Source organism: Terrapene carolina, unplaced genomic scaffold, assembly GCF_002925995.2.
Source record: "Terrapene carolina triunguis isolate 2854851 unplaced genomic scaffold, T_m_triunguis-2.0 Scaffold604, whole genome shotgun sequence".
Taxonomy (NCBI): domain Eukaryota; kingdom Metazoa; phylum Chordata; order Testudines; family Emydidae; genus Terrapene; species Terrapene triunguis.
Window position 1 is genome coordinate 1,043,628 of NW_020664955.1, and position 23,108 is coordinate 1,066,735.

At 51.8% G+C, this 23,108-nt stretch overlaps 1 protein-coding gene across 2 annotated transcripts in view; it reads right to left on the reverse strand.

Moving 5' to 3' along the window:
- The window catches only part of TEAD3 (TEA domain transcription factor 3), a 57,492-nt gene that overhangs the window by 34,155 nt on the left and 229 nt on the right, over window positions 1–23,108 (reverse strand). The window lies entirely within an intron of this gene.

Sequence of the window (23,108 nt, forward strand, 5' to 3'; positions counted from 1 at the left end):
TTCCTCTGAGCCAGCTGGGACTGGTCCCTCTCTGAGACAGGATGCTGGGCTGAACAGATCCTGGGCTGATCCAGTGTGGCAAGCCCTGTGTTCCCAGGAGATCCCACCCAGGAGGCTCTAACCAGGGGTTTGGAACCCAGTCTCCAGCCAGCCATTACTGTTAATACAATAGTAGCTGCTGAAGGCCCCAAGCAGAATGGGGACACTGTGGCGCTAGGTGCTGTACAAACACACATGCAGACCTCAGGCCTGTGTTAGTGCCCAGGTCTCTCTGCTTTCAGCTGAATTAGTATCCACACATGTCTTCTCCTGCTGACCCCACTAGTGGGGAAACTTCAGAGGTCACCCTGAGCTTTCCTTCCCGTCAGGTGACGACACAGTCAAAGCTCTGAGGATTTGGGGCTGGGAGGGGGTGGGGGGGAGAGAGAAGAAGATATAGCTTCCCTGCCCCACCCAGGTGGGGACACAGAGAGGAAGAACCAAGAGTGGCCCGGCCACGGTGCAAGTGGCAGCCCTGGGAAAACGGTATCTTGCCAAGCCAAGAAATTCCATTTCCTGGAGGGAGGGTGCAGGCGAGCAGCGAGTCATGGCTTTGACTACAGTGCAAGAGATGATGAATCCAAGGCTCCACCCAGCCCTTACAAAACAGCGACCACAATAACAATTGGGAAACCAGACATGCCGGGCTTTCTTTGGAGGTGTGGGGCTGCCTAACCTGATCGGGATGGGGGAGGGAGGCTGGAGCGAAACATGTCACCTTCCTTCTTTTACATCAGCTTGTCCTTGGTGAAGGCAGAGGGATTCCTTCCCTCAAAATCAGGGCCATGGCCTGCTCCTCTCCCAAATCCAGGAGGTCAGTGAGTTCTGCAGGTCCCTTGTATCAGTTCTCCAGTAATGTCAGGGGCCTCGCAGTATCAAACTCAGCTCCCGCAGCTTAGTTTGCCATCTTTATCAGCCCCCCAGTGTGGCCAGGAAATTGGCTGACCTTTGCAAGCAAGCTCCCCAGAGGGCATGAGGAGCTGAAGGCAGTCACGAAGAGCTGGGGTGAGATTTTCCCTCAATGTGCAGAAAGGTCTCAGATTTGACCAAGATGCCAGACCAAGACCAAGACCTCTTGAGCGTTAACGTCCCCATTTCTCAGGCAGGTCCCTCCAATGGTGACCCTCTTTCCTGGAGCTCATCCAAGCCTCCCACTGTCTCTTTGAGTGCGTACAAGATGATGACCTCACCGCTCAGAATGGAGAAGATACCTTCTCCAGAACCAACATTCTAGGGGAGTTCTCATTCTCCCAGGAGCTTCAGAACATTTTAGCACAGCCCATGAGAACTACCTACTTCCATCACCACTCCCCACGGGGATATATTCATCCACTTTCCGCCTTCCTACCGTCTCTCTCTTCTGCTGCTTCTTTCACTTTCCCCTCCCTTCCTCAACCTTCAGGTTCCCTCTTAAGTAACCCACCAAACTTCCCCCTCAAAACACAGACACAGGGCCAAGAGCTTAAGTAAGGGGGGAGGCAGGGAAGGCTGGGGAGCACAGCACCCCCATCTCCGCTCTAAGCAGAGAGGAGCTCCTGTTTCTATCTACTTTAATCACTGCGTTGGGCTGGATTCTCACCAATGTGGTGCGACCACTTTGCGCTGTACCGCTAGTGGACTCTGACACTAGTGTGGCATGACCAGCACATCGTAGAGGGATCCCCTGGCAACACAGAGCCAGTGAAGAACAAGTCTCCCCTGCTGGTATCGGTGTAGCAGAGATAGAGGGCATGACCAAAGAAAAGGGTGTGTGACCTAGATATGCCAATCACCAGCTGTGGGGGATCAAATTTGTGCCCCGGGCAGCCAGTGAGAGTCCAAGCAGCCTTCAGGAACCAGCCCTAAACAAAGACCACATTGGGATTTGGGGGTCAGGGTGCAAATGGGGGCTTTAAGGACATTGTAGTGCAGGCACACACATGTGCACAAATACACACCTCCTGACCTGCACTCTCTGCAGAACAGCTGTCCCTCCCCAGGACCTGTGGGGGAAGAGTGCCCAGGACTGGAAAAGCAGGGATGGTGCAGGTCAGAGCTGGTACGTACAGCAATGCCAGCACGATACCTGGGCTCCAAGGGCTGTCTATAGCCCACTATATCTAGTTCATCAGTGCCAGCTGTTTATTTGTTAGGCCCATCACAGTCTCTCTCCCCCAGTATTTTATTTTATTTTGAGAGCACATTTTCTTGCCTGCCTTCATCTCACTTTGGCTCCACACCTGTTCTCGTAGCCGCTCCTTAAAAATCCAGATAAAAATAAGGACACGATACGTGGCACCGCAAATTCCATCCCCAAACTCCAAACCCCCGTCGGCGCACACGAAGCAATACACATGGAGCTGGTGGGTTCCAATCTCACACATGTGGACTCCATAGATGCAGCAGCGGAGGGAGGGAATGCTTGAGTTTGGGGGAGAATAAGCATGGGGGAAATGGAGGCAAGCAGAGAGTGTGATCTTACAAACACCAGGGTGACTGTAATGGAGACAGTTCTGCTTTATAAGAGGAAAACTGGGCCCACAGAGATGGAAGGGGCCTATTTAGCTTGAGTCCACACCCCTGTACAAGGGCAGGATACGACAACACAAGAGATGCTGCATCAAATATTAAAGCAATGATGCCCTTGATCTCGGGTTGCTCAGGAGTCACAGGTTGGGAGGGAAACACAGATGCAGATAGGAGCTATAGTGTTTGTCATGGAGCCAGGTCCTCAGCGGAGAGAAACTGATGTAGCTCCGGTGACTTCAACAGAGCTACATGGATTTACACCAGCTCAGGGTCTGGCCTCAGGAGACAGGTGTAGCGAAGGCTATTCCTGATGGTGGGGTCAGCTTCTGCCGGCTTTACAGAGAGAGGGGAGAGGTGGGGACAGGAACGAAGGCTAGTGTTTGAGGAGCATTAGCAACATGCTGCAGGACTGGGAGGCAGGAGGATGGAGGGTGAAAAATCCAAGGATGAGGTTGGAAGCTAGGAGGGGAGCGTTGTCCTGGAGATTCTGTAATGTGGAGGAAGACAAGGACTGCCAAGGATGGGCTGGCATGCCCCTATTTACAGGCAAGGGCAAGGTTACAACATGATACAGAATGAGATGATCTCACAGGCTCCCAAATACATGTCTCATTTTTAGCCTGGGGAACTCATTGCCAGGGGATGTTGTGAAGGCCAAAACTATAACAGGGTTCAAAAAAGAACTAGATAAGTTCCTGGAGGATCGGTCCATCAATGGCTATTAGCCAAGATGGGCAGGGATGCAACCCCATGCTCTGAATGTCCCTAGCCTCTTGTTTGCCAGAAGCTGGGCGTGGACCACAGGAGATGGATAACTATAATTGCCCTGTTCTGCTCATTCCCTCTGAAGCGCCTGGCATTGGCCACTGTTGGAAGACAGGACACTGGGCTAGATGGACCATTGGTCTGACCCAGGATGGCCATTCTGATGTTAAGCTGGGTCTTCTGACACATGCTCAGGTTTGTTTCAAAGTGCACTGGAGACCCTCCCCTACACACCCTGCTTGCACCAGAAGCCCCCGACACCAGAGACAGACCATCACAGTTCCTGCCTAGCAGCCACTGCAGGGTGGCCCCTGGTTATCCAGCGTTTTGTCCAGGCTGCTTTTTAACCATCCCAAGCAGTGGTGTATTCACCCCTTCCCCAGAGAGCCTGTTCCACCTCCTGATAGAGATCACAGCCAGGCAGGCTGTCCTGACATTCAGCCTATGTTCTCCTTTCCTTATTTCCACCTTTTTACTCCCCTCTAAACAACCCGTGACCCTTCTTGGGAATTACACCCTGCAGACACTTTAGAAAAGGTATTTCAAGCCCTTTCCTCACCATTAATTCAAGCTATGCATTTACACTCTCCTTCTGCAAGGATCCTGCCTGCCCCTCCACTGCTGGTGCTGCCCTCCTCTGCAGTGACATCAGGGCTGAGAGCAGCCTGCACAGGTGGGGTATGGCTCAGCCAGACCCTGAGTGTCTCTGGACACTGCTGTCGGGGAGAGATCTCCCAAGAAGCCTCTGCACTTAGCATCTTACTGCAGCAGAACTGGAAGGATTCTCACCTGGAGCGAAGGTTAGAGGAGAAGGTTCCTGCATTCCGGAATTAACTAGGAGGAGAGGCAGAAGCATTGGGAACAACAGCCTCTAGCTCCCATCCTGGTCTTAGGGTCTCCCCAGCTCTGTGCCACAGCACTGGAGCACACTCAGGGTTGCAATCAGGAGAGTGCCTCCTGCTGCTGGGGAGAGAAGAAGGGAAGCTAGCTAGGACGTATTGGAGCAGGGGTGGAAGCAGGATCTGCTCCAGGAGAGTTGGGAAGGCAGGAGGATCTGTTGACATAGGGGGTAGGAAGGGACAGCTGCCCTGTGAACTGGTTCAGCTCCTGCCTTAGTGTCTCAGCTGTGGGCCCACCAGGTTGGCTGGTGCTGGGTCAGTCCTTGCTGGGCCCACAGAGGAGCTCGTCTTTCCCCGGGCCCCCCGCATTTAAAAAGGATAAAAGTTCACAGACAAGCCCAGACAGGAGGCTGCTGGCTGGGAGCTAGTGCAGCAAGCTGCACCTCTCACCTGAAAGACAAAAAGTTTCAGCTTACAGCCTGGGCGTGACCTTCCCTGGTGCAGAATCCGCTCCTGCTGACAAGAAAGCCAGGGGGGGGAAATCCAAGGCTGCATGTTCCACTCCGGTTTCCCCCTGCGGGGAGTTTCAGGCAAGAGCTCACACCCACCTGCTGCTCTCTGCTGAGGCGATGGAGGGAAGGGAGATCCCTCCAGAGCAGCAGCCCTGCAGTTAGAAAGGGTCTCACACCAACAGGGTGCAGGGGCCCCTGATGTAGGGTGGGGAGGGGAGAAGGAGCAGAGAGGAGAAACTGGCTTCCCTGCCCTGTGCCAAACCTGTTTACGTGGCTCCAAACACATGGCTTTGTTGTCTAAGCACCATGTTCACCACCCCTAGGCCTGCAGAGTTCCATGCAGCTGACATGAGGTCCTGCCTGGAGAGGATTGCCCCAACACTCACCATTGTGCAGGGCCAGCCATTTTCCTCCCCAGAGGTGGCTGCATTTTGGGGCTGCGTATACATTGTCATATGTCCCTGTGGGATCCTTGAGGACAAGAGGCACCACACAAATGCAAACGACCATCAAGTGAAATGGGGATAGCTGAGATCAGCCCTTGCAGTAACCCACAGGGTGGGAGAGGAACAGGAGAGAGAGATGGAAGGGAAGCCCCGGGGAGGGTGTATTATACTGCCACAACCTCCTATGGGGAGAATTCTACCACGCCCCCTAAGGGAGACATTCACCAGACACTACCACAGCAGGTGAAGCAGCCAAACGGCAGGGCTGGCCTGGCCTGGCCACGCTCACACACCTGAGCAAGGAGCTGTACAAAGGGCCAGAGAAAGAGAAGGTCACTGTGACCTTCGGGAAGGCAGAGAGATTCACTTCCCCGCCTCGCCAAGTGGCTTCCCATTCCCAGCCCCAGAGACAAGCCAAGGCCAGTGGGCAGCGTTCAGTTACCAGAGCATCCGGGAGGTTTCACAGTTCAGCGGGGCGAGCTCCCACCAATGCTGCCTGCTCCCTCGCTCTGCAGCCCCGTCCTGGGGGAGACGGCATTGGGTGTATTTATAGCACAGGGGGAGGGATGGAATTCGATTGCCAGGTTCAAGTCTCCAGCGCAGCAGCAGCCTGCTGGCCTGGCACAGCTCTCTGTCAGAGGGGCCGGCGAGACAGAGTCCCAGCGAAAGGATCGGAGAGAGGCCTGAGCTGGAGCAGAAATCCAGAGGGGCCCAGAGCAGAACCATCATCCAAGTGTCCCCTGCGCCACCAGGGACATCGGGGTTTTAATGGGTCACATTTAGAGCTGCTAGTGTGAGCTTCCCAGCCAAACCACAAATCTGAGGGGAAGTTTTCATGAAACGCATCAAGCAACTCACCCTGTTTGTGGTGTGAAAGTTGTTTGGGAGGGGCTTGAGAAAGCCTGTATAGATCTCCCATGGTCATGGGAGCAGGCTGGGAGGGGGCCTCCAGCCCACCATGGTCATGGGAGCTCAGCCCAGAGGTGAGGGGGCCGGTAATACTTACAGAACTCCCCTGGCAACACAGACATCGACCCAGCATTGCCAGGGAGCAGATACACACTATAGATCCTGTGTGGTCACTGCAGGCTCATCACCATGGGTGTGGGGCCCTCACAAGGGCCCGTCCATTTGCGTAACTCAAGGACGATGTCCCCCGCAGCAACGCCAGCAGTAGGCCGGCTGCCCAGCTTTCTCCCTGAGTGGAGCCACAGATAGCAATTTGGGAACAGGAGGAAGCAGCCTGGTGGTCACTGGGCCCCTGCCACTCGCATACCCTGCACTACCGCAGCAGAGCTCCCATCCCACCAGATGCTGCCCACGAGCCCTAGACTGCTCCACAGGCGAGCAGGGCACTGACAAAGATACAAAGATGCCCTGGCTGGGGAGAGACGGGGTCTCTGGGCAGGACAGACAGGAGTCTCTGTGCCTTGGATTATGCAGCCCAGCCTGTCCCTGTGCCGGGGTCAAGCAGGCACTTCAGGGAGCTAGGCAATACAGAGAGTGGGTAGCAGTCACTTGGGACTTTGCAATCAACTAAAATCTGAGGGGTGGGACAGGAGGGTCCCCTCTCCCAATTGTGGGACTCTCTGCCTCATTGGAGCTCGAATGCAAGGAGCATTTAATTCAGAGACCCAGCAAAGCCGAGGTCCTGCCCACTCCATGAAGGACCCCCAATGATTCCTGCAAGAGCTGGGGCATTAACCCCAGCAACCTGGCTGCAGTTCCAGTGCGGTTACCTGAACGACACCACCTCATCATCTAGAGCTCCCCAGCTCGCTCTTCCCTTCCCCTCCTGAGGGCTGTAGTGAAGCGTTGCTGTGTGCCGCCAGACAGCTGCTGCATTCCACCCCAGAGGTGGTTGCAGTTCAGCGATGCCAAGGTATACACAGCTCGAGGAGGACTTTGGGATATTTTGAAATAGACAGCACTACTGGAATTCAGAGTCATCGGGGGTGCAAACATTTCCCTTCCAGGACAGCATGCCCGTGTAACGGCCCCAAGCCATTTCACACAGCAGCTCTCCAGCCCCTCCTCATGTGTTAGAGCGTTAGCCAAGAGAACGCACAGCCCCAAAAGCAGGCTCTGAACTCCAACAGGAGGAAACAATTTGCAAGCACGCAGAGGCCTTCTTTAATATGCTTCTAATTTCTGGAAGGAGAATGCTTGCCGGGGGGCATTCTCCATGATGCTGCCTCTCAGCCTCTCCCCCACGCCCCCCCCCCATCTCTTCCATGTTTGTTTTGTCTGCATGTTAATACATTTTATCCGACTGTGTGCACGGGAAGGAAATGGGGGAGGGAGGCAGGGACGGGGCGGGAAAGCCAGGCTGCCACCTGCAAAGCCTAAGGGGGGGAGGGAGGGGGCGGTGCAGCTCAGAAGGTGGGAAGGTGGAGTGGTTTCAGGGGAGCCTGTAGGGAGAAGGGATCCCCAGATTCACAGTGCTCCATCCTACAGGAGTGGCAGGGAACAACAAGGGGGTGTCCGTGTAGGGAGGGTGCTTCTAAAATCCTCGATGGCGAGGGATGTTGGCGTAAGAAATTAAAACAGCCACGGGAATGACGTGCCAGCTGCTCTGTTTCTTTCACTGTCTCTACTGCCCGTGGGCCGGGGTAGGCCACGTCTGATGCTCTTTACAGGGCACACAATGGTCGATTCTGTCCACAGCGGCGTGAGAAGCGTTGTCAACACCAGCTTGGGGATAGGGGAGTTGACCTGCTTGACATCCAGAGTCCAACTTGGCAGCTCTCGTGAAAGGCCCCACATGTCCTGGTTCCCAACGCCACTTCTGAGCCCCTCCACACTGTCCCAAGCATCGGTGGAGGTGCGTGGGACTGCCAGTGCTCACCTCTCCCCAAAGACAGAGCGCGTGGTATTGCTGCCTGCCCGGGGATCTCAGATTTTCACCCGTGGTGACTGCACCACCTGGCCTCACCAGAGAGATCTCCACCAGCAATCACAGCCTCAGCCTGCAGGCCTATCACCAGGGCCTCTAACCTCACACGTTTGGGCTGGGGGATCCCCAGGTGGGAGCGTTCCAAGGATGCTTCAGGCAGCGTTAGCAGCTCAACAGATGGTGCCCCAGTGGAGCACTAGGAGGTTCACTGCCTTTCAGAAATCCTGGCCTTGAAAGACTTCATGGCAGTTTTTCCAAGAGTCAGGGTGTTAATCCTGGCGTCCTGGTCACATCGCAGGTTGGGTGACCACATTCTGCAGACCCTAACCACCCCCCCTTTCCCGCAGTTTCCATGGGAGTAGTTTCCGTTCACTACTTCCCCTCCTGGAAAACACTCTCACACGCTCTACCCCAGAAGTGGTTGCCTTTCAGCAAGGAATAAAGCAATCCCTGTCTTTAGCTTGAACAGTAGTATGGGATCCTGGGGGTGGTGGTTGTGGAAAGCATTGTATTCATCAGCAGAGCACACCACCAAGGTATTTCTACCCAACAGCGCTCCCATAGGGACCAAACCTCAGAGACCGATCGATACTAATGGGTGGGGGTTTGTGATCTTTTTCTAAACTGTTACCGAGCTGCAAGGCCCTTTGATATTTAGGGATTCCCATTGCTTGGAAGCAGACTTCACTTCTACTACTTGCTACCATCAGGATATATCCCCTTGCAAGGATCCTGCCTGCAGAAGGGACTTAGAACTCCAAGCCACTGATGTGGCACTATAGGCTCTGTAAAAGCAAAGTTTCAGAGGGAAGTGTAGCTCAGTAACAAGCCAGTTAGTGAGTGCCTGTCTCTCATGCCCGCCCCTCACTGGATCCATCCTCCTTTCCTGCGTTCCCACCCCACCCCCCCATTCAGGCAGACAGGGGAATGGATGCCGAAGGGCCCCTGGATGGTCCAGACTCGGAAGTCCTGGGACTCTCCCAGACACCCCTCCCCCCGACTCCTGCTCCCTTGCGAGACAGCCTGAGTAATTTCCTTTCCTCTATCACTTCCTGTCTTTTCCGGCCTGGCGTGGAGCTCAGGAAGCAATCGGAGTGAGGAAACCACAAGAGGCCACGTGGCTCTGAGGCCACGAGGGATGCAGCACTGATGGATGGTGGCTCCTAAAGCGACAGCAGACTGGAGAGTGGGCCTGGGTCTCCCAGGCAACCACCAAGTCCATCCCGTCCCCTTTAGGCTACTTGTGTCCCCAGATGTGCTGGTCACCTCCTACCCACCAGTTACAAACAAGGACACAGGCCCCAGCCCGTGTACAGCGAGGCAGATGGCCACAGACCCCATCCTAACAAAGCTGCTCCTTTTCCTCCCCAGTGTGCCACAGAGGAACTTTCCTGCCCAGACACCAGCGAGGCATGGAGACAGGACACCAGGGAACCGAGGCTCAGAAGGAATGGGGCTTAGGCCTTTTCACTCAGCCCAGCACCTCTCACCAGCTCAGGAAATGTATCTTGAATGGGTCAAACCCTGCAGGGCCCCTAGTTCCCCTCAAGTCAATGGGGATCTGCCTGGGGAAGAACCGAGTCGATGGCCCAGTATTTTTAAAGCAAAGCAGATGTTTCTCCGAGTCTCGCTGCTAGGTAGCGGGGCAGCCATCTTGGTTCGAACGCGACCACATAACCTGTCAGGAGGGGTGGCCCTCTTGCTTTCCATCCTGCTTAGCCAGGAGAGGCGCTTCACTGATTTACATTTTAATAAAAGCTTTTAAAGCGTTAATCATTTTCTAGATTATGAAACTAGTTGGAAACTGACTAAGTCTTGGACTGGCCTCCTCCAGCGTCACCAAGATGGCCACCACCAGGAATGGGATCATCTTATTTACATAGCACTTCGGACCCAAAAGGTTTTACAAACTGTAGGCCTGTTCCCAAGAGGCCTGACACTCCCACTGGATCACCCGCCAGGAATTAATGGTGCTCAGCACACCTCAGGATCAAGCTCCTACATACTGGAGTCACTTCACCCATCACGGAAACAGAGCCATCTCTGGAACACGGCAGCCATTGAACAGTGCACGGTTAGGACAGGAAGTTTCCAATTGCCAGGGGAATGGCTTAGACCGGATGTAACTTGGCCAGTAGCATGCTGAGAAATATCATTACAAGTGAAACCTTTATTTCCAATTATAATTTGCTGTTTGCTGACGGTGAGAAGCAACTCTGACCTACTGAGCTTGAGAACCTGCCGATCCAAGCAGAGAAAGTGGCTTCAAGCGTTTGAATTCCCAGCATGGCTTAGAAGCAAAGCCAATTTCCCAGAGATCCCATAGGCTTAAACTGCACAAGACCCAAGGAAGAGATCCGGGAGGTTGAAGCAGAGAAGCAGTCTCTGCTGAAAGTGTTCAGGCAATCAGCTCAGCAAGCCCATGGTCTGGCCAAGGTGATTAACTACGCATTCCAGCCTGAATAAACGGGGCCAGAGCTGGCTTTAGGGATTGGCTGTCCTAGGTAAGATGGACAACGTCTACGCCACAGACACACACCCAACAGCCACCGGATACTTTGCTAGGACCTGGTCACGAGAAGGGGTTGGAATTCAGAGGAAAAGGCAAATCCATAAGTCATTCTCCTAGGATATCTTAATCTAGAAATAACCATTTCTATTGAATCAGGAAAAAACAATAAGCCAAGGAAACCAGGAACATCATGGGAGAGGCGGGGGTATATAGGTGGGGGTATCCCAGATGTTCTCAGTACGACAGATGTGAACCAGCTCAGGGTTCTCTGGCCAGCTCTTAGTCATTTCAGATGCTCTGGGAGGCAAAGGACTCCAGGTGTCCACATAAAGGATTGTCCTGGTGCCACTGAACCCAAATAGGGCTTGTGCCCTAAGGCTTACCTTCCCAAGGAAGGGACTGGAGTGGCACATTCCTCCACCCCACTCTGGTCTTTGCATTTTCTCTCCTACTGCCCCCTCCATATTCAGAACTGTCTCCCCTCTCCTTGTCCAAGCTCCTCCTTCTTCCAAACCCGCGTTTGGGAATTCTCCATCCCAACAACTCCCCACATCCTCCCACTCCTGAGCAACTGTTCCCAGTCTCCCAGCCAGCTCTCCCTTAGGCCCAGCCTACAAACAGCATTGTATAGGTTTAACTAAGGGTGTCTTTTTAAACCGGGGTCGCTAAATTGGTGCCAATTCCTGTGTGGACTCTCAAATCAGTTTGAAAAGGCCTATGTCAATTTCATTCCCTACTGACTTAGACAAAGCCTTAGATCTGTGGGGCAGGGGTAGCCAGTCTAAAGAGGGGCCATAAGGTGTCTATAACCCCTGTGCAAACAGGAAGGCTCCAGTTCTTTCATACCCACTCCCTCGTCCCAGGCTGCCTCTCCCTTCCCTCCACCCCCGTGTAACCCAATCCTCACCATGGAAGCAGCTGCAATCACTGCCCTCACCCTCTGCCTAGGAGACACAGCCGCCCCGAGGCATCAGCCCTGATTCATAGCTGGGTGCTGCGGGCAATCTGAAAGCAGCACCTTACCAAACCAGAGCAGCCCTCAGCACGACCCACTGGCCTACACATGACAACCCAGCTCCGGGATGGGAAATGGCCTTCGCACCTTTCCGAAGCCAAGGAAAAGGCCATTCAGTCTGGCGGAAGCCAAGCACTCCTCACCATTACAAGTCACTTTTCCTTGGCATACTGTCCAGGGTACCATGGGAGGAATCCCTCCACACAGGTGGCATCACGGGATAAATGTCTTCACAGGAGCCCCTTCCAGAGGGTTTCATCATCTCATACATTTGCAGAAACCGTAACGGGAGTATGTATTTCACCGTACATACAGGAAACAGGCAACGGGCCCTGCGTGGACAATCAATGCACTGTGCAATTCCATGCATTGGAGCTAAACGGATGACTCATGAATGAACGCCGCACAGAACGACCAAAGGGGAACACGCTCTGCAGAGGGGCCGGTGAGGAAACTAACAAGAACCGATATCCCCACCAGGAGGCAGCTAATGCGGAAAAAGGGAATCCTACGGGGTCACGTATATTTTTGCAGCCCAGAGTCTGGAATATGTTTACCTAGACTGACAGCCAGAAGGCTGGCTCGGTGGTCTGTGTATTTCTAGGCTCCCACCATTGTGTCCTTTAGGTTTCTGGTCTGGAGTATCCAGACCCTTTTCCCAGTGAGCGTCCACCTCCCCTGTAAATTAAGAACCATGCGGCTTCCAATGTGCAGGTCTTTCTGATGAGACCCCAAACAGCAAGATCCAATCTGTTGAGCAGGGACATTAAATCATCTTAGTCCCTGGCAAAATTCACCCAGCCATGTCCTGGAAGGTTGCTACCCTTTGTGCTTTGCAGGGGTGCTGTGCACGCATAATTTATTAAGCTCTTGGGATCCTCCAGGATGAGTCCCATATAAATTATTCTTGTGTTTCTAGAACTGAACAGTAATGCTCTTACTATTATTTATACTGCAGGAGAGACTGGGCCCCAACTGAGATCAAGGGTCTGCTGTGTTCAGTGCTGGCCAAACATTATGAGAGACCATCCTGAAGAGTTTAAAGAGACAAGCCAAAGGAAGCATTATCATCCTCATTCTGCAGCTGAGGAACTATGGCACAGTGAGAAGAAGTGACTTGCCTATGATCACACCAGAAGCATATGGCAGAGCTGCGAAATGAACTCTGATCTCCTGAGTCCCAGTCCACTGCCTTCACCACATCCTCTCCCCTCATCTTGCTCTTCCAAGCAATTTCCACTCAACATGGGAGAACTTAGCTCAGTCACTTCTAGTCACAGCGCCATGTGCTGTGAGAATTTCTGCAGCTTTCCAATACAGGAAGAAGCCTGCTAAGTACATACTGATTATCAGGACCCCTGCTGAAATAGCAGGGGCGGCTCCAGGCACCAGCGCACCAAGCACGTGCCGGGGGCGGCAAGCCGAGGGGGGCAGCCTGCCGGTCGCCGTGAGGGCAGCAGTGAGGCAGCCTTTGGCGGCATGCCTGCGGGAGGTCCGCCGGTCCTGCGGCTTCGGCGGCGGGTACGCCGAAGGCGCGGGACTGGCGGACCTCCCATAGGCATGCCGCCGAAGGCTGCCTCACTGCCGTGCTTGGGGCGGCAAAATACATAGAGCCGCCCCTGTGAAATAGAGGCATTAGGTACTTGGACCCGAAAGCACCTAGGTAAAACTCATCCTTTGGGCAAGCCACATAAAACCAAGAGCCTGCTCAATTGCAGTCATTAAAGATCCCACAGCATTGATCACAAGAGCAGGATACCTCTGGTGTCTTGGTCCACTTCCGGGGTTGATTCATTACCTCCTGGCCATCTGAACTCCCCCTTCACACTTCCAACTGGAAGCAAGCACCTCCTTCACTTCCTGCCCTAAGATTCAGCCTTGCAGCTCTGTGCTGTTAAAACAGCTGCTGCGCCCCCACTGCTGAGGTGGCAGCATTTCAGTGGTGGGTGACGCGCCTCCTGCATATAGAGAATGTAAGTTGCTAAAAATATTGAAGGCGATATTATTAATAGAGAAGGAGTTCCAGACAAGAGCACAGCCCAGTAGTTAAGCTGATCCTGTTCCAATGCATCAGCTCCCCTCACCCGCCCACAATTATCTAACCAACCCAGTAATCACAGACTCTCTCCCCCCACACCATTCCCTCCCTCTTTGCTCTACCACGCCAGCTTCCCAATCTTCAGGGAGTGGGCAAGCTAGAGACGGGGAGGCCTTTCTGGCAGTACTGCAGCTGGTGGAGTGGTAGCTTAAGTCTCAGGTGTGCTGTGGTGAGGAAGAAATGACCCACAAATGCCCTGCTGGCCCCTGAGCGTGGCTGATCCACGTGGGTTCTGGAGGGAGTCTTGTGGGGGCACATCTATGTTATGGTGAGGACCCCAGCAAATACAGGGGAAGCCAAAAAGGCAACATAGCCTCGGGCTGCCCAGTTCTCGGAAGTTCGTTTGAGGGTAAACCTGGCTTCTCATTGCGGAGGGAGGAGGGGACTCAGAGCAGAGGGCCACACGCAAGGCCTTGCTCCCCACAGGGTGGGCAGTGGGGCTATGAAGTGCTCAAACCTTCCTGCTAATAACATTAATGCTGAGTTTAACTAAAATAAAAGGACAGTTGCCTAAATGTCAGCAATATGAGCTCCCTGCCTCTGGGGGATGGGGAGAAATGGTTGGGGAGCTGGCATGAGAACTACAGCCCATCCTCCACTTACTCAGAGTTGCTCAAAGTTTACAGGCTCAGAACATCTTCTGGGGAAATTAGTGACTTTTGTGAACAGCTGGATCTAATTTTACGAGGAGCTAGGAAGAGACAGTCATGAGGAAATAACGCTTCGCGCTCCAATCCAAGGATCTCAAAGCACTTTAAAAACTGTTACGCTTCACTAGAATCCATAGAGGTAGGGGTTATGAGGCCTATTTTACAGAAAATAGGGGAAACTGAGGCACAGAGAGGTGAAGCAACTTGTCCAAGACCAGTGGTTTTCAACCTATAGTCCACGAACCCCGGGGGGGGGGGGGGGGGGTCGGGTCTGCAGACTACATCTAAGATTTCCAAAGGGGTCCACACCTCCATTCAAAAATTTTTAGGGCTCTGCAAATGAAAAAAGGGTCTCTACCACTGGTCTCTACCAAAGCTGAGAAAAGAACCCCGGAGTCCCAACTCCTAGGCCGCTGCGCACATGCTGTCTCAGGGCATGTCTATATGAGGACCTCCAGGAAAATCAAGCCGAATTAACTAAAGGTGTGAATTTGAAGTGGATTAGTTAAACTGCATTAAATCCCTGTGTGAGCACCCTCATTCAGAATTAAAGTGGCCTTAATTTGCTTTTGCTTAATTCACTTAGTCATGGTCTACACTTAAAATTTAGGTCAACATAACTACAGCACCCAGGATTGTGAAAAACTCACACCCCTGAGTGCCATTGCTATGACAACCTAACCCCTAGCAGAGATACAGCTAGGCTGACAGAAGAATGCCTCTGTTCACCTAGCTACCCTTACTCGGGGAGGTGCAGTTCCTAGAGTGGCGGAAAACCCCTTCCTATAGTGATGGAAAAACACCTTCCATCACCTTAGCCTGCGTCTACACTACGGGATTAGAGCAGTATAGCTCAAGCTCCGCAGCTATTCTGCTACAGTGTAGACGTGGCCTTCCAAACTAAACTGAATTAAGGCCACTTTAATTCTGATTTACAGTGTCCACACAGGGATTTAATGAGGTTTCACTAAGCCACTTCAAATTCACACCCTAGTTAATTCAGATTAACTTTCTTGGATGTTTCCATGTAGGCAAACCCTCAGCTAACTAATGGGACCTCTACAAGTTCGGACTGACCTCTCGCTAGAAATGGGTCACAGATGGAGTCCATATCTGACATTCCTCCTAGTGTTTGGATCTGGGGTTCTGGTTCCAGCCCCTTCTGTATACATTCAAATCTCTTCTGATAATCACAGCATGTAAAGCTGTCCCTTCTGCTTCTCTCTGCCCAGCTCTGCTTCCCCCCAGCTCCCCCTGAAGATGATGGGAGTTTTGCCGACAAACTTTGGGTTCTGCACAGCTTTTGTGTTTAAAAGGTGGCGTTTTTTATATTGCTCACATTTTATCTCTTGGGTCCGCACAAAAATATTCACTGTAAACAATTTTTCAGTCCTCTTTATATGGTAGATACCCGCCCCCATCGCACTACAGACATGCACTAAGATCACCTCAACCAGCCCGATCATTAGACTAATTGGGATGATTGCCAGGAACCAGAGCCGACTGGTCTATTTCATGACTTTAACCTGCGGATACCTGCCATGCCTGATGCCCAGTAGTCTAGCCACAGTCATTTACACACAGGAAGGATGATTTGCGGGCCTCGCTTTCCCAAAGTGTGGCCTTCTGCTGTGCTATCAAGGCTGCGAGACGGGTCGTGCTCTCGTGTTCATTACGGTTCTTCAAGCCTTTTAATGCTGCCAATGATCGTGTTTATTTCATACGTTGCTTTTGGTCCTGTGGTTAAGACACTGAACTGAGGCTTGGGCAACCTGGGTTCAGTCACAGCCCTGCCACAGACTCCCTGCATGACCTTGGAAAAGTCAGCTGTTCTCTCTGACTCTCAGCTCCCCATCTGTAAAATGGGGATAATACGCCTTCTCGCCTCTCACCCTTTGTCTGTCTTGCCTATTTATACTACGTTTTAGGAGCTGGCACCATCTCTCACTATGTGTGTACAGTCCCTAGCAAAATGGGGCTCAGGTCTTGGCTGGGGCTTCTAGGTGCTATTGTCATAACTTTTAAATACATAGTATCATGCGGCACAAGGTATCCTGGAGCAGTGGCTCTCAGCCTTTCCAGACAACTGTACCCTTTTCAGGAGGCTGATTTGCCTTGTGTAACCCCAAATTTCACCTCACTTAAAAACTACTTGTTTACAAAATCAGACCTAAAAATACAAAAAGTGTCACAGCCACTAGTACTGACTTCCTCATTTTTACCATATAATTATAAAATTAATCCACTGGAATATAAATATTGTACTTACATTTCAGTGTATAATATATAGAGCAGTATAAACAAGTCATTGTCTGTATGGAAGTTTAGTTTGTACTGACTTCACTAGTGCTTTTTATGTAGCCTGTTGTAAAACTAGCAAATATCTAGATGAGTTGATGTACCCCCAAAAGACCTTTGTGTAAGCCCAGGGGTATGCGTACCACCGGCTGAGAACCACTGTCCTAGAGCCTGGGAGTTTCAAGACAGCTGTTAAAATGGGCTGCTTTGGTTTCTGCCCAGAGATGGGCCAGTTAAGAGGATTCACTCTTTATACCACTGGGTGGTAAATCTTTACAAATTACTGCAATCGAGTTCACTTTCATCCAAGGAGATCCCAGAGTGTTTTATCCCTGTACCAATGTAGCACCACTGAAACGCAGCCATCTCGGGGGCAGGGTGGGGGGGGCAAGTAGTGGGATACTGCACTAAACAAGGAAAATAGGGGAACATGTGGTCAAGGACACTCGGGCAGTGAGAACTTCAATATCCACAACCAGTAGACAGGCCCTCAGGCCTATGTGCCAAAATACCTTTGAGGCGCTAACTCCTATAAATTTCAATGGGAGTTAGGCACCTAAATACCTTTGAAGATGTGTGCCTCAGTGTTAAAGGTTTCACTCAGACCTACCCATAGGAAATGGCAGGGCCCCTAATCAATTAATGTCACTTGGAAGAGTGAAGGGCTCAGTTGATCCAAATGGGATTCAAACTCATGTTTCCAGGAAGTCTGCACAGTCCTAAAGCTAAGCCCACTAGGCCAGACAAGGAACAGTAAAGACATTGTCCATGTGGCTATTGTCTTAGAACAGTGGCAGCTGTGCAGGAAAGACACAGGACTGCTCCAAGGTCCGCATGGATCTGGGACAGCCCAGGCGCCATTTTGGATGCACTCTTCTGGGGAGCGAGTGCTCATGTCCCCTCTCCAAAGCTCAAAGCTCGACTCTCAGCCCAATGTACGCACAGACAAGGCTCAAACATGGATTTACAGAGGGGAGAAACTCAGCGTTTTCCTGTTCAAAACCAAGCACTACCCACCAGGTCTCACCCGTCAGGAGGGAGAATCCAACAGGGTGGCCGTGAAATGGCAGGGCAGGATTTTGCAGCACCAGTGATGCAGAGCACCACGTAAGCTATGATGGGTCCATAGAGGCTTCCAGAACAGCTGCCCCGAATGCACGGCCTGATGGGCTGAGAAGGTAGGAGGCAGAGAATGTCCCCACCCAAGTAATTCATAAACCATCCCTCACAGGCTCAGGGTTCATTACCGTGCTTTCAGAATCACGCTTCCATAGCAATTTGCACTGCTCTGTTGTGTTCCAGCAGGGGATAGTCAAGCGCTTCACAAGTATCAGTGAGCAGGACCAGTATCACTTCCATTTTACAGAGGGGGAAACTGAGGCACAAAGGGGTTTAAATGACTTGCCCAAATCCAAACAGAACCCAGCTCTTTTGTGCTTTAGCAATGAGGCCATCTTTCCACGTGCGGGTTACAGGCTCAGTGACAACACAGCTTACGATCCTCACCCATCATTAACTTCCCTCCCTCGGTCCAAAAAGTTTCATAAGTCAACACCAACACATGACAGAAACACTGGGTGCTCACACACTTCCAACACCGCAGACATCCAGGCTAACCGACTCTCAGGAAAGGTGCGATTCCCATTACAAAGGGAAGTTTTGCATCTATTGTCTAATGAACCCACACTGAATAATGCCTCTTATAAAGTCAAGGCTCAAATCCAGGACTGGGAGAGCAGCACATACTCACATTAGAGCGTAGTGATCCCTCGGCGCAGCTAGCCCTGTCTGGAGAGTCAGTTCCCTGATTCTGCATGGTGGAGGTCAATAATTTACCACAATACATGGGGCGAGCACCAGGGGAGTCCTTGGGGTGGCTTGAGTCTGCTGCATAGCGAAGGGCGTTCAGAGGGTTACAGACTACATGGTCAGTCAATCAGATGTCCTTCAGCCACCTTTCACATGCCTCTCCCAGCAAGGACTGACTGATTGACCAACACTTAGCTCCCATTAAAGCCAGTAAGAATTTTATCACTGGGTTCAGGCTCAAGACACCCTTTTTTATTAAACACTTAAAGGAACTTCTAGGAGATTGTCAGCTCTTTGCAGATGGGGCCATCTTTTTGTTCGGTGTTTGTACAGCACCTAGCACAATTGGGTCCTGGGCCACACCTGGGCTCCTAGGCACTACTATAATACAAATAATAAACACCAATCGTTGTAGCAGGACCCATGTTTGGAAGGGCAGATCATAGGGGCTCAAATCCCATGTGGTATTCCTCCGGTGCCCCAAATATCACAGGAACCTCCCACCCCAAATGTCACTCACCCCTAGCCTCCGTGGGACTAAGAACATGCAGTAAGGAGGAGGCAGAGATCCACATCTCTCCCCTGCCCAGAAGGATCAGGCATAGCCCAGCTCTGCTCTTCACAACAGACCCGTTCTATAAGTTATTCCAGCACAAGGGATTCCCTGCAGCTGGCCTCGTGTTTGGTGTGTGTGTTGGACAGGAGTTGCGTGATTACTTAATTTTTAATGCATTAATTATAGTTGATTGCCCACTTCCACCCTCACCTCCCAGGAAGTGCAGCTTTAACCTGTTCTCACATTGGCTGAGAATCTTTTTTTCCCTCCACTGTATTGCTAGCCACGGCTTGCACCACCTCCCACTGTCAGCAGTGTGTCACAGCCTCAATTAGGCTTTCAGATGCGCCTCTCTTACTGGGTCGCCACAGGCCTGGTACAACTGGCGGAAGCAGCAACAGTTTCCGGCTGTCCCCAGAAGGAGGTGCTGCTTCCTATTCATCGCTGCTTATGGGCAGTGCTATCGAAGCAAAAAGATAAGCTTCACACCTCTGATGGCTGGGAGCAAAGGGGTGGTTGGTACAATCCAGCTGTAGGCTGACTAGGGTTTTAAGGTACCAGGTGTAAAGCAGATGGGGAAGGAGGTAAGTGATGTACCTGCTGGTAGATTCTTCTCAGCACAGCAGGGAGGGGATCATCTGCATTCACCTTTCCAAATAAAGCCACTGGCACTTCCTCACCTGCCAGCACCTCGGCCAAACTCCTCCTCCTTCCCTCTGCACACTCAGCTAGTCACAGACACTCAATATTTCCACAAAGAAATGCCAGGTATTTACAGAGACTCAGAAGAACAGCCCTGCACGTGGCCTGGAGCACCAGAGTCAGACAGGAAGGGCCTAGTGACGGGTGCACCAGAAATACCCAGGACATACAGGGCGATTTCCACCCCCCCCAATTTGTTAGAGTTATTTTTATTAAAGGTGTATTTGGTGCCAGCCCGACAGCCCTGGCAAAACGGAGTGGTCTCTCCACAGGGCAGGTACAGCACGGGCAGTGGCAGAAGACGCTACACACACATGCAAACCCTGAGCCCCAAAGACCCTAGTAGCCGGGAGAAGATATTCCAGTCTCCATGGCACACCAAGTCCTTGGGCTCACTGCTGCAACTTATTTCACTAAGGACATCAAACTGCCATCAGATGGAGACAAGTTGTCGCTCCCTGCCAGCTTGGCTGGATAGTTAGATGACACGGAGGCCAAAGGAGCTGAATCCCTATATGCCAAGGCCCTGAATTATCTAGTTCTCCTTTGTATCCATTCCCTTCCTCCCTCCCCCCCAATCTAAGCACATCAACAAAAAGGCCCGGCCAAACCTTGCTTTCTTTTATGATCTGATCATCTTTGTCTATATGCTTAAGTTCAGATCCAGAGTTTCTTTAGGGTGAGAGCGATGCTATGAGACGGTGGTTTCCTTGAAAGCATTTTGGTATGAAAATTGCCAGGCTGAACAATACCTGCCCTTAGCAGTTAGAGATTATATTATAAATACAAGATATAGATATATACAAACACGCCCCTTCTTATCTTTACCTAGTATTTAAATTATATTGTATGACTACTTACATAGAATATATCTACTTTATACTACTGATTCTTCTAGAGGAGAGTTATACTCCGGCCGCTGAGGGGGGTTATGAAGCATGGCACATGCTGGAGATCCTTCCTAACACTATCCTTATGGTGGTTTATTAGCATTTATCCATTTTAAGAGCTAAGAAAGGACAGACTGGTGTGTGGATAAGGCCCAGGCCCAGGAATCCGACCTGGGTTTTACTCACAGCAGCCCATGACCTGCTCTGTGACCTTGGGTAGGGTGACCAGACATCCGGATATTTAGTTGTTTGTCCAGCATCCCGACCAATGTATGCCATTTGTCCCGACATTTTGCACTCTAGCTTTTTTTTTCCTTCAGCGGCGCCACCCCCCCCAATGTCCCAATATTTTGTTCTGGTCACCCTAACCTTGGGTAAATCTCTTCCCTCTCTTTTCCCATCTGCAAAATGGGGGTCATGATACCGGCCTAACTCACAGGAGGCGGAAAGGCAGAAGAGTGCCTGGAGAAAAGTGTGAATGTTTTGTCACAACAGGGTTTGCACTGGGGGGGAGAAACACCACAAACGCCTTTAAATGGCTCCTGAAGACAAGCAGCATATAGTGTGACCCAGCTATTGCTTTCTAGAGAGGCATTCCCTGCATGGTACAAGTGCCTGCGTGTCTGGGCCTGCTCGACCGAGCCATGACCAGTTATCTATAGAGGCAGCAACCTGGCTACGAGGTCTCCCCCAAGGCAGCACCTCCATTGCAAAGTACCTCAGCCACCACCACTACAACGTGCCTCCTTAGAGCCACCTCACAAACACTCCCTCCCCACACACAAGCAGGGGGTATCAGAGCCGGGAAGATGTTCTCTGTTGCAGCATTAAAAACCCTGACTCACCACAGATGGGCAGCAAGATGGGGGACAGGGCCACGGCCACTTGCCTCAAAACTATCCAATTTAGACTGACTCTCTTTTCTGGGGGAGGAACGGACCGCCACAGCCCTGCCACCTATTTACCATTGCTCTTATTTATGATAGACAAAAGGAAGACCCACTGGGACCTCACACTTTTCTTCCCTGCCCTCTGTGCTCGCCATTTCCCTGTTTGTTAATTCATTAGCACTCTGGGTCAGCTGCCCAGAACTAATCAATCTGAACTGGATTTTCTGTGGAGGTGGGGGTTTTTTGACAAGCAATGTTGGATGCCTCCAAAGCCATGTTTCTGGGCATCTCCCTTCTCTTCCCCCGGCACACCACCCCCCGTGCCCCAAAATATTGATTTTCATGCCTGAATCCAAAATGACACTCACTGTGCCCTTTCTGTGTATTCAACCTAATTTACACACGAAGTTAACCCAAACCTGCATGGTTACTTACATAAACACATACACAAATAAGCATGTTATTTTGGAGATTCATATAACTAAGTGTGTTTTGCTTGGGGTCCCGTCCCCCCGAAAAAGCAAGAGCATGAAAAATATTGCAAATGTGCTGCATGGCTGAAAATTATGCATCTAATTAATGACTCATTAGTACTGTGACTGTGTGACTAGGCACAAAGTGTGTAATATACAGCCAGCATATTATCTTCCAGTGTATGTGTGAGATATGGATGTGTTGTACATGCATACACACAATGCAGTTGCTAAAGACACACATGATGCCCTCCAGAGTCAGAAGGGGAAGCAGTTATATTTGGGGGAGCTACCGCAGCGAGTTGGAGGGAAAAGGAGGCAGTTTATGTAACGTAACGTACTGGCTCTACGCACGCTATCGATGGATCATATATTGCGCGCAAGGCCTCTTTGGAACTGTAGCTCCAGCAATCACATGGTCAAAGCCCATAGATACAAAGTAGAAGCCAAAAAAATAAATTCAAATCTATCACAGGCCATTGACTTAAAAACTTAAACTGAAGTGAGAGGCAGGCGTAGGGCAGAAAGCGAGAGCACCCGAGGGAGCAATTGGATGTTTTGAAACTGAAAACTGTTGAATTATTGGGGGGGGGGGGGGAGAGATTAAAAAAATAACAATCCACTAACCAGAGGGGAAATGAGCCCCTCCAGGCTGAGGGTAAACACTGAGGGGGGGAGGAGGCAGCAGAGAGGGCCATGGATACGTCCTTCCACAACCAAAGGACTGCAACTGGCCACTCCAGCTAACACAGAGTGAAACCCACACCCCCTTGCGCCCACTAGCCCCCCGGGGGCGGGGGGGAAGGCTCAAACCCACTGGGGGTGGGGAGAAGGGGCTGGGGGCAGTTCCACCTCCACATCCTCTCTAGTGTTCTAATGGGGCTGATCCCTTCCCAGGCCAGGCCCCCCCACCCAAGCAGCTCAAGTTCCCAGGCAGAGTGGGAAGGGCTGCCCCAGGCAGCTGCAGTTTCGGGGAAGGGATTGCGGGGGGGGGGCCTCTTCCCCCCAAAAATACTGGGGGGAGGGGCCCCCGGGGACGGGCGCGCTCAGGGGGGGGGGGGGGGTGTTGGTGGAACCTCCTCCCCACCCAGAGAGATCAGCTAAGGGGGAGTGGGGGCCCTACAGGGGATCCCCTCCCCACCCAGAGCGATCAGCTGGGGGGGAGTGGGGGCCCCATGGGGGAGCCCCTCCCCACCTAGAGCGATCAGCT